Source organism: Lepisosteus platostomus, chromosome 16 (assembly GCF_059453375.1).
Source record: "Lepisosteus platostomus isolate fLepPlt1 chromosome 16, fLepPlt1.hap1, whole genome shotgun sequence".
Classification (NCBI taxonomy): domain Eukaryota; kingdom Metazoa; phylum Chordata; class Actinopteri; order Semionotiformes; family Lepisosteidae; genus Lepisosteus; species Lepisosteus platostomus.
The window spans coordinates 12,317,071-12,329,852 of NC_142626.1; the positions used below are offsets into that span (position 1 = coordinate 12,317,071).

The 12,782-nt window shown below is 38.8% G+C and overlaps 1 long non-coding RNA gene across 1 annotated transcript; it reads left to right on the forward strand.

Annotated features, from left to right (window-relative positions):
* The first annotated feature begins 8,174 nt into the window (after positions 1–8,174).
* LOC148646891 (uncharacterized) lies at positions 8,175–11,144 on the forward strand. Its single transcript, XR_015927678.1, has 2 exons — positions 8,175–9,364; positions 9,555–11,144. It is a non-coding gene; the product is annotated as an uncharacterized LOC148646891 (long non-coding RNA).
* The last annotated feature ends 1,638 nt before the right edge of the window (positions 11,145–12,782 follow it).

Below are 12,782 nucleotides of genomic sequence, written 5' to 3' on the forward strand. Positions count from 1 at the left end.
ATGTATGCAAGACACACATAAAAGGGAACATACAGTACCTGAAGACCTGCCATCACCTGGGTTCTGCTACATATGATTGTAATTCGACCAGATTCAGTGTCCTCTGTATTGGCCAGTCTAACATTTAGGAACAGTGGGACATTGTGAGTGAAAACGGGATCTGTTCAATATAGCTGGTGTGAATGATACAGGAATGAGCACAGAGGGAACCAGGAATCTCCTTCATGCTGAACTGAGGAGGGTCAGTAGAGAAAAGGATACAGAGAACAGACACCAGGAACACACACAGCTGCTTCATGCTGCACTGAGGAGGGTCAGTAGAGAGGAGGACACAGAGATCAGACACCAGAAACATACACAGCTCCTTCATGCTGCACTGAAGAGGGTCAGGGGGAGAGGAGGACACAGAGAACAGACACCAGGAACACCCACAGCTCCTTCATGCTGCACTGAAGAACGTCAGGAGGAGAGGAGGACACAGAGAACAGACACCAGAAACACACAGCTCCTTCATGCTGCACTGAGGAGGGTCAGTAGAGAGGAGGACACAGAGATCAGACACCAGGAACATACACAGCTTTTTCTTGCAATACTGAGGAGGGTCAGTAGAGAGGAGGACACAGAGAGCAGACACCAGGAACACACACAGCTCCTTCATGCTTCACCGAGGAGGATTAGGAGGAGAAAAAAATGGAAGAGAGAAACCTTTTGTTAACAATGGGACGACCAGACTACTTAAAGACAGGACTTGTGGTAACTTTTCAGGACAAAAGGCTGTAGAGAAGGATTTAGTCTGTCTCCTGCATTTTGTTGTTTTTGTATTTTTTTGTATTTTTAAAACTTTCAGACCTATAAGAAAGTTACTATACTTTGCTCATCCTCTGCATCACCCTAGGATGAATTAGTGTGTAAAGGACTTAAATATGAAAACTGTTTATTTGTTAACAATGTGTTTATTGAAACCTATTTTCATTCTAAAAATTGATGTTTAAAGAAAATCCTTATTTTTAAGAATGTACAACAGTCTTAAGAAGTAAATGTCTGAGTGAAAGGTAACTGTATCCACACAGTTCACAGACACCTTGTTCCTGGTCTGAGTCAATCTTCCTCCTCCCTCCTCTCCATCACCTCCTGTCTCATCCCTCCTGTGTCAGGGGTCTGGTGGTCTTGTCCTCATGGCTGTCAAACCTGCTCCGTCATCATCACCATCACTCACCAAAGTGACAGTGCTGTGGGGTCTGACTGAAGCAGTTGAGAAGGTTAGAAAATTGTAGAGTACTTCTCTGTTGCAGTAAAAGCTGCACAGTTTGGTTTTCACACTCTCCATCTTTAAATTACCACTGTGATATATGGATGTGCAAAGCAGACATTCTACTAATCAACAGTAATAATGTAGAAAAAAGAAAAAAACAGCACTAAAATGGTTGTATTAATTGTATTTACTCTTCTAAAGCATCATTTTTCAACACAGCTTAGAACAGCAGCAATGCACATGTGCCTCTGCTTTAACCCATCAGAATCCCAGCCCATATAAAGATCAGTATCCCTGACAGATAAAGAAATGTGTTCATTGTCCTGTGTTCCTGTGTGTGTCAGCAAAACAGCCACCCCCATATTTTACACTAGGTGTGATGTTCTTCTCCAAGTGGGAATTGGTCTTTTTCTGACGCTAAACCCACCACTGGTGTCTGACCTATGAATTCTACTTTTCTATTATTGTCTCCTCTGAGTTCAGGGTCCAGTTCCAATTCAATGCAAGCTCCAACGTCACTTATTAATTCAGTTTTGGAACCATTACCTGATTTATTAAGGTCAACAACCAATGGACTCCTTTCATTTGTGAGTCCTCTGTCTTTCGCAGTGAATGACAAAAGGATTTTGCATGTGTATTACTTAATTTCTCTACCCCAGGGAAAAAGGAAGGCCACAATATAGTTCTTAAAGATGGATGTAAACATCAAAAGTTGAATGTTAACACAGATTTAATTTGGAACAAGTAAATGTGTATTTCATGCTGAAAAGAGAAAAAAAAACAATATGTTTCAGCTGTGGAGCCTTCTTTGTTACGGATTCGGCCAGTGAAACCGAAACCAAGTAATGAGCCCACTTGCAGGAGCCGATAGAGACAAGTCGTGATCCAAATACCGTAGACGAAGGAGAGAGCCAAGAGTCCAGGGGAAGCCAGAGATCCAAACTGGGAAAGAGCAACCGAAGCCGAGCCGTAATCCAAAAAACGTAGTAAAAGGGGAGAAACCAAAGCCAGAACCAGAACAGTACGAAGTGGTAGAAGGCGTAGCGCAACTAAGTAGCTCGAAAGGAAAACCAGTACTGAGCGAGGAGGTAGGGAAAGACTAATGCTTAAATACCAGATGAGACGGAGGTGTGGTGGTGAAAGCGTACACTAATACTGTAGGTAGACTAATGAACTAAGACTACACCTTCTTCTGCCTCTTTCATTGCCGGGAGGCAGGGATCCAAACATTCTTCTGGTGTGGTCTTCCCAGTATCATATACAGGGGTTGTGCTAGAATTAATCACAATCCATTACTGTGAAGACTGGGTTGTGAAAATTTCATCTATTTTTACCTGTCCTATTTGCTTTCATATTTACTGATATTATTCACATAGTTTGTGTGTGCGTGTGGTTGAGTTGTGGTAGAAGGTATAAATGTTATTGACAGTGCTGACGTACATTATACATCAATCTCATGTACAGATTTGGATGTGTCTCTGGGAGCCAGTGCTGTTTGGTGTGCGCCACAGTGAATGTTAACCATGTATGGGCAATCACAACATAATTGCTGTGCTTCTCCAGATTTACACCCTACCATTACACTTGCACTGTCACTCCCGAGTCCAATAACTCTGCTTAGATCCACACCACGGCTAGCAAGCACCTCTTTTATTTGAGCAGTAATGCACTCAGCAGTTCCAGAGGGTATTGCATAGTTGCCTATGTAAGCCATTTCAGATTTTCCTTCATTCTAAAGCATCATGTACACGATCAACACTTTTTACAGCAGTGATATTTGTTGTTTTGTTTATAATTATCCCCACATATTTACTTTTGGTGATGTGATTATCAAGTGAGTAAGTGACAGTTTTGGCTATCGCTTCCTCCATTTGATTAACAGAATCATGGTGTAGGTAAACAGGTGCATCGTTCAAGTTTGGACACCCAGCAGATTGTAAGAGTTTTATTAGATCTGGGTAAAGATGGCTTGGAGTGTTTGACATGTACAAAACAACTTTCACTTGAATTTGTAAAGCCTGTGTGCATGCTGCCTGGGACTTCTCCACATGCTTGGCCATAGTAAGGCTCTGATTAACCACCCGCACACCCTCTTTGTGGCTGAGGCTGTTTTTGTGGTCATTTAGTGCAGACTTTTGCATTGTAGTGCACCCACGGACAAATCCATTGGTTATGTTAGCTTTTTTGGCAAATGTCACAGTCCATTTTATTGTCTTTCCTACTCAGCCAACTGAACTCACTCTCCCACTGCGTACAATATCCACTCTTTATGTCTTTGCTAGCATTCCCTGCTTGCATTGCTGCTATCTCATCGCCTGCTCTCTTGACTTTTTCACTCACTTCTACTTCATCCTCGACTGCTGCAATCGATCGTTTTTCACCACTTTTATCAACGTCGTTGCTGTTGGGCCTGCTGAAGAAACGTCTGACACTAAGCTGGTGTAACATGATGCCACTCGGTTGGGTATAATTGTGCTACCTTGGGCCAGGTTCATCTTTGATTGAACTAAGATGTCACAGTGATACAACTTTGTGTGTAGCCTACGGACGTTGCTCGTAGACATGCTAAAATGCCTAGCCTAGGCTCCAGAAGACATTTTGCAGTTGCCACCAGCTGGACAGGAATATAAATCAGTTTCCTCAAGAAGTTAACAAAGCCAAACCTTATTTTTATCCGTCAAAATGACTATTGGCATTCTGAATTATCCGTCAATGCTTTGTAAATTCGATAAATGACAGAGAATTTTCAGTTAACATAACCCATGATTCATATGCTTCACACACATAATATTTTATGCAGCCTTTCCTACAGCCTCATCTTTATCAAGGGTGCCATTCATTTTGCAGTTGACTGCATGTATGGAATTAGTCAGAAATAAAACCTATGTACAAATCTACTTATTAAATTTATTCATATATTTAGCTAATGGTCACAAATTCATATGGTCTGACTGAAAAGAACAATACCAGTTCTGACTTTGCTGTCCCTGTACTTTTGAAGGGTGATGCACTGTTCATCACAATGACCATTGGAACTGTGTTGAATTGAACTTAACCTGTCTGCCTACTGGCTTCTCTGAATGAAATAATATTTTTAAAAGTACAGCCAATACTATCAACATTCAGTGCAAACAATATGTACACTATACACAATCTTCACAATATCTGACAAGAACCATGTAATATGTCTGTTATACTAATTGCTTTTCACAATGCAAAGTGACATTTTCATTTTCATAATTTCATCATACAACATTAATACACATCATTTTGAAAAGTAATTTTGAAAAGGAAGTGTTACATTTTGAAGATAGTGATGAAAGTCATAGTTATTGTGGATTTTTTAATTTGTGCTCACCATAAAAGCAGACACGTGTCTAGATGAAGACAGTGATAAAAGTCATTGTTGCTGTGGGTTCTGTTGCCAAACATGGCATTTTGTGAGCTTTTATGAATGTGACTCTTGGGTTTTAATTCTTGGGTTTTAAATCATTCAGATTTGCAAATAAAATAGTTGAGAATTTTAACATTAAAATGTGTTAAATTTATTGTTATGAGATTGAATGGAATATGTGTGTTTTTACTTTGTGAGTAACTCTTGAGCTTAACCAATAAGAGAGTAGCTGTTAACTGTATTGAATCCAGCTCTTCCTCTGCACAGACTGGATCACAGTCAGGGCTGTACAGAACCACTTCCCAGACAGCAAAGCTCTGCTCCTCTAGAAGACTGAGTCTCCTACAGCAGGAGAATTCTACACTGTCTGGGGCTCAACAGTGTGACAACACCTTCAGTAACAGAGTCTTGCACAATGGACCCTGTCATATACAGTAATTAAACTTTAACCTTTCCAAATATGATTCTTTTTGCACACAACTGCATCTAACTAAAGTTAACTTTGTGAGACTTTTCAAATATTGTTAGACTGATTTTTCTTTTAATCCTCACCTTGAGCGAACAGCACCAGGGCCCCAAAGAGCCCCAGCAGTAGAATCAGTGGCATCATTGTCCTGTGTGTGTCAGTGACTCTGAAAGGGTTGAACTGTGACTGATTCCCACTGTGTGCTTTAATGAGCACAACAGTGTGTAAAATATGTCAATAACTGTCATATGCTGTTAGAAGTGAACGAGATCCCAAACCGAATTTCATCAGAATGGACTACACCTTCTGGAAAACATGAGGTATACATGGGCTTAAGGTTTGCTTCCTGGAGTGAATCTTGGAATATTCCTGAGATGAAGATGAAAAAACATTGTTAGACTTATTATCTAGAATGTTGCAGGCCCAGAATCCAGCAGACATTTCTTCACAAACCTCAGCGCACAAATTTTGTTTATAGCTCATTTTGGCTAAAAGTCCTGTTCTATCAAGGAAGACAATTTGCATAGAAGAGATACTTTGCATTGGAACCACAGCAACAATGACTTTCATCACCATCTTCATCTGGACACTTGGCTTCTTTCATGGTGAGTAAAAATTAAATTATTGCAATGTTGTCATAACTTTTATGTTGTTTATGAAGGCATTATAAACATTTAACATTATAAAATTGTATTTCTACTAAAACATTTATTTGTTTATTTTATATTAGGTTCCAGTGGGCAGATTACTGTGACTCAGACTCCATCAGTGACATCTGTTCTCCCAGCACAGACAGTCACTGTGAGCTGTAAGACCAGCAGTTTTGTGGGTAACAGTTATTATAGTAGTAGTAGTTCCTCAACTGCTCCCTGTCTTGCCTGGTACCATCAGAAGGCTGGAGAAGCTCCTAAACTCCTGATCTATGCAGCAATATACCGTCAGTCTGGGATCCCAAAGCGTTTCAGTGGCAGTGGATCTGGGACTGACTTCACTCTGACCATCACAGGAGTCCAGGCTGAAGATACAGGAGTTTATTACTGTCAGAGTGTACACAGTGGTCCTGTGTTCACACAGTGTTACACAGCCGTACAAAAACTCCCTCAGCTCTACAGGAGCTGCTCTGGTTCATCAACAGGAACCACAGAGGACTGAGGCTGAGAACAGCTGCTTCAGTTGGACTTATGTATTATGTATAAATACTGTATTACATTCTAAAAACACAAATAATATATAGATAATACATTAAATTTATTTAAATTTAAATTTTTGTACTCATAAGGCTATGGCATTGAACAATTAAAAGAAATAATGCTAATTATCATCAGAAAAAATATCTCAATGCATAGTTTAGCATCTCAGAAGTGTCCTAGAAGCACATGACCTTGAATTTCTCAATTCTTAAACTCATTTGCCCTCTTCCCTCCTCTATAGTAGATCCCTTTCCCTTTTCCCACATTCTTGCTCAAACCCCTAGTCCAGCAGTTGGCTCTGTTATTCCCTCCCTTTGCTTTGCTATCTTCCCCCCTTCACCTGAGTGACTAACACGCTTGTGTACCTGGAAATAAAATTAGTAAGCTGCAGTTCCAGTCTCCTCCCTCTCTCCTTACACTGCAGGCCATGCTGAGGGTAACCAAGGAGGAGTGCTACAATATTTAGAATTTCTTAATGTCTATTTATATCCTGTGATTTTTTTTGTCAAGGAGCAATCCAATCAATTCTATTTTGGCCATACTGAGGGTAACCAAGGAGGAGTGCTACAATATTTAGAATTTCTTAATGTCTATTTATATCCTGTGATTTTTTTTTGTCAAGGAGCAATCCAATCAATTCTATTTTTGAAAGCGGAACTCAGAAGCTACAGTTAAAATATAAGGGTTAGTTTCTAAAAGCTGTACTGGATCTATTAGAATGACAAATTGATGAAGTAGCAGCTTGGAAATACAGAAAATATTGATGTGTTGTACTTCAATTTGACAATTACGAGGATCAAATGAATGTTTTTTATCTTTTTAAATTCTGTTGTGTTTCAGAAGTTCTCATGAAAGGTAATTCTGTATAGATTAAAGTAATTGATAAGTATTATTATACTAACTCTGACAGAACAAAAGATCATCACCTTGTTTGCCAATTAATATATCTTAAACAAAAGTCCACACTAAATCAGTACGGAATTTATAAATGTGGTGCTTATTCATATTGGTCACAAACAACAACACTGCCACCTTGTAACTTGGTCTCATAAGATCTCAGTTGAGCACAGCTGGGCCAGATAAGAACCACAGTGGGAGACCTCCAAGGAAAACCAGTTTCCTGCTGTCAGTGGACCTGCTGAACCAGAATTTACAAACAATCCCAGCATGCTGCTGGAGTGCTGAGAGACTAAGACTTTATTATCCCCGAGGGGGCAGTTTGTTTTACAGCAGCTTTATACAGATGCACAGAAAAAAACATGACAAGAACAACAATATACTGTACATACATATTTGTATAGAAGTCAAGTGTTAAGTGATGATATGGCTACAGGTATGAATGAGAACTTAAATCTGTTGGTTTTGGAGTTTGGGAGTTGGTATTTGCATTCTGATGGGAGTAACTGGAAATGATTAAACAAGGGGTGTGAAGGATCGTCACAGATGGATATTGCTTTACGCAGAACATGTGAATGATACATGGAGGAGAGGGCAGGAAGATTAACACCAATGACCTTCTGACATATTTTCACAAGACTGCCCAGTTTGTTCTTGCTCCTCAGATTCAGGCTACCAAACCAGCAGATCAGGGTGAAAGTTAGAACAGATTCAAGGAAGGACCAATAGAACAAAATCAACAACCTTAAATGCTTAAGCTTCCTTAAGAAAAAAAAGATGCTGCTGTCCTTTGATTTTCTTTACTCAAGGAGCTGTTTAAGTCTGGAACAAGGCTCCCAGCCATGTTGGCACAATACTCTGGCTTCTTTCAAGTAACAACCACATGAGATTCTCCGATCAATGAGATAGTAGCGACCAAACAACCTTGATGTGCCCAATGGCTTCTTTTTAAATCTTCACAGGCGGTGAACCACACAATTTGCAAAACACATTGAGTGGAGTGTCAAGAAAAGTCCAGAAATATCAGTGTAAGGAATTATTGTTATAATAATTATGCCTCAAACTGGGCAGCTAATGAATTCCTGATACAGAGGAAGGTCTGCAGACTCCTGCTCTACAAGCACCACTCACAGAAACGCAATCATATTATTGGTTTCCCATTGCAGTCCTGACCAGGACCAGCCTTGCTTAGGTTCAGCAGTCACAAGTTTAGCCAAATATTTTGGTGATATTAAAGATACTTATTGCACATTTCTGAACTGGGCATTTCTGAACATATAGTGTTTCTTTGAAACAACGTTCTTAATCAATTAAATCAATTACCCTATTTTGCAGTTAATTTAATTATATCTGAGCTCATTACTGAATCTGAATATACAGTTCTCTTTTTTCCTGATATATGGTACTAAACTCAATACAATGTCTTTCAGACATTTCCAGGTTATTCCCCCACATCCCTTCTTAACAGGAGTCAGTTATCCAGATGGACAATATTCCCAGGTCTCCATCACACTGAGGTGCCATTGAGGACATGAATTAAGCCTTTTCACTCTTACTTTACTGGTTCTCCATCAAAGCATGTTTGTACAGTAATACTAGAACTTGTTATAAAATGAGAATTGAAACTTAAAGTACTGGTACATTTGTAACAATGTTTTTTCAGTATTAAATTTACAGTATAAAGATCAAGCTGTAATTAAATAAATTGTGTTTTTTTGCATGTCAGAGATTAGTAACCGATCTTTGACTGGGATAAACAGAGCAAAACATTAATATTTTCCATTATTCTAGCAGGATAGTTAGTAAAATGATGTTAGTAAATTATTTACACAGTAAAAGCAAATTAGTAAAATAAGAGAAATAAATGTTTGATCTTTCAGAAATTAGTAACCCATCTTTGGGATAAACAGAGCAAAACATGACACACTGACACAAAACCCTAACAAGCCCCATCTGTTTTCACAGCTCAGATATCATCTAACTGTCTGTGAGAGGATTTGTATACAGGAAGGAGCTTTGCATACCTGTGCCGCCTCACTGCTCCAAACACTTTAAGACTCACAGTGTGGATCAGTCACTGTTCAGCCCTTTCAGAGTCACTGACACACACAGGACAATGATACCACTGATTCTACTGCTGGGGACACTGGGGCTCTTTGCTCAAGGTGAGGATAAAATATAATTCTTACATTCTGTGGTTCTGTGATTCATTCTGAATATTGTGATACAATAAAACTTACTGATAAATGAATGAAAATTATAGTTATATTTTTCTCATGCAAAATAATACATACCGTAAATGTTTATAATGATCAATTATTAATATTCTCTTATCTATAACTATTCCCTCTCCAGGGTCCAGTGGTCAGATTGTTCTGACTCAGTCTCCAGCTCAGTCTGTTCTCCCAGGAAGCTCTGTCTCTATCAGCTGTACAGCCAGTCAGTCTATTAGCAACAACCTGCACTGGTACCTGCAGAAACCTGGTCAGGCTCCACAGCTCCTGATTCGTTACGCAACAACCCGTCAGTCTGGGGTTCCTGATCGATTCGCTGGCAGTTATTCTGGGGCAGTCTTCACACTGAAAATCACAGGAGTCCAGGTTGAAGATGCAGGAGATTATTACTGTCAGCAGAGTAACAGCTTCCCTCTCACACAGTGATTCACATCTGTACAAAAACCTCCCTCAGCTCTACAGGAACTGCTCTGGCTCATCAGCAGGTCTGAGACTGAGAAGAACAGCTGAGCTGCTACAGGAGAACTGAACAACACTGGGTTTGTACATAATGTACAAATCTACAGCATATTATATTTGAATATATTTGAAAGTACTGTAGATATTTGTTATTTTACATTTTTACACATAAACTTCTAAAGTATCTAAGTTAATACAGTAGATATAGCAGCATGATGGCACAGTGGTTACTATTGTGCCTTGGAGTGCTGGTGCCCTGAGTTCAATTCTGAATCTGGTGTGGAGTTTGTTTGTGCTGGTACTGGAGGAAGTGTGATGACATGACTTCAATTTTAAAATCATTCATCTTAGGTTATCAAAGAGAATATGAAAAGAAATGTAAAAGGCTTCTTTGGCATTTTTAAGTTTCATGGTTATACTAGAATACAATAAGTTCTTATGCCATACACTCTGCAGAGATGAAACAAATTACAGCACAGATTAGCGATGGTTTGAAAAGGGTTTTAAGTCAGATAAAAAGGGCCGGAGAACACCAAAGACACACAGAAGGTGTATCCCTGTGGTGCTCTGAATCCCAGCAGTTTTGCAGGATGTTTTATAGTCTGAGTACAGCTCTGGCCAGCCTCTGTTATTACATCAGACTCTTTTCTTTATGACTGATATCTGTATAGTAGTTCACATTGTAGAAATACATATCTGTGCTCCAGAAATATGTCATTACACATCTCATCTTAGAGAGAGGATTGGGGGGAAAATCTGTCAGTTGTTGTGTTGTTGGGAGGAATTGCTCACATGGGAGAGTTGAAATTTATCAGACTGTGTCTCTGTGTTTCTCTGACAAACCAGGTACACAGCTCCCCAAACCCTGCTGGTGTCAGTTCAATCTCTTTGTGGCCTTTTGCTTGTTTAGTTCCTTCACCGGTGTTTAAACTTCTCATTCAGTATCTGAAAAGTGCGACTGGTACCACAGATGTAGTTTGACTGCAGAAGTGTTTCCAGGATGCTTCACAGGCCATGGAAACTGTAGATGACTGGTTTAAACAATGAGGTTTTAGATTTTAAATGTAAACTGTATCAGAAGTGTATACTGTATCTAAATACTGTAATCCTTTCTACCTACAAAAAGCTTGCTTTCAGGTATTTGTGAGACATTGTGGCCTTCAAACATCTAACAGTTGTCAATCAGTGCAAACTGTATTCACACCTCCACTACACCATTAAAACTCTCACTTTCATTTTTTTTGGAAATAAATGTAATCATTGACTACAATGAAATACACGTCAGTATATCTATATAGAGTAAATATGCATAAATAGATCAATATACAGTACTAAATCTGATACTTATCAGTATATAACCCATAAAACCAGAAATGTGATCTGTGTGTGGATCTGAAGTCTATTTTTATTATTATTTGTTGACTAAGATGAGCCACTCAAAGTGTGAGAGAAGGGGAGCCAAAGTACTGAAAGTCAGTGTATTTCTAGTTTGCAAAAGTGACCTCTACTGGAATTACTGGAAAACTGCATTGCATTTTATAATTTAACCTGGTGTTGCCAGATAGGCAGCACTAACCAAAACAACGAGCAACATATCTATGTAACTATCACATATCATTAGAATACAACAAGATCACAAACTGAATGCCATCAGGTAACATGAACTACATCTGCATGAAAACATAAGGTAAACTAAGCCCTCAGGTTCATTAACAAAAGGAACTCTTGGAATATTCCTGCTATGAAGTTGTGTTTATTGTGCATAATGAGGCAGAACCAGGTTCCACCAGACATTTCTTCACAGACCTCAGTGCACAAATGTGTTTACAGCTCAGCTTGGTAAATTAATTAAGGAAGACACTTTGCATTGGCAGCACATGGTTCAGTGCTCTGGGAGTGTTTATAGCCCTGTGAGTTTAACACTTCATGACTGAGAGCTGTCCTTCATGGCAACAGAACACACAGCAACAATAACTTTTATCAGTGTCTTCACATGGACATTTGTTGTCTGTACTCGTGGCGAGTAGCAAATAAATTAATACAAGAAGATTTGTAATCAGCAGAAATGTCATTTTAAATGTTTCAGATGTGAAACTGTGTATAATAAGCATCTGAGGTATATTTTATTTATAAATAAATATATTATTAATAATACACCAACCAATGGTTTTACTTGGTACCATCACAAACCTGGAGAAACTATGAAACTCCTGTTATCCCCACAGGGTGAAGGAATGGCTATAAAATAATCTACTCATATGGCCTAAGAACATTAAAACTTGAGAAGAAAGAATAATTATATTGCAAATCTTTCCCTCCCTGCAAGCTCTTCAAATCCCAACACCAACCTTCACCTTGAATTCCCTGTACATAATGTAACAAAACCACTTCATCTGACTGATGTATGAAACCATGAACTCTACCCTCCAGCAGGTTGAAAGAACAGCCCCTCAGTGTAGCTCCCTCTGCTGTCGACTGAATGACATGAATGACATATCTGTAGTAAAATGAATAGGCACAGTGGCTCCAGCTATATTCATACCCCAGATAAAACAGGAACAAACAACATCATATGACAGAAATCTTTATATTAAAGATATAATATCTTCCTTTAAACTATTCTATAAATACAATACTCTAATGATAATAGCACTAAACAAAATAAAAGCCATAATTTTGATTAATAATTGATTATTAATCAAGCACAAGGGTCACATTTGTTCACACCTCAAGCTCATGTTCATTGTCATATGGACCTGAGTACAATGAAATGCTTACTTGCCTGTTTCCTCACATAACAAATGGCATAACAGATGACAACATATATTGCTAGAGACAGGAGCATAATGGCATGTGTGCCAAAAGCATAATGTTAAGAAACAGTATAAAA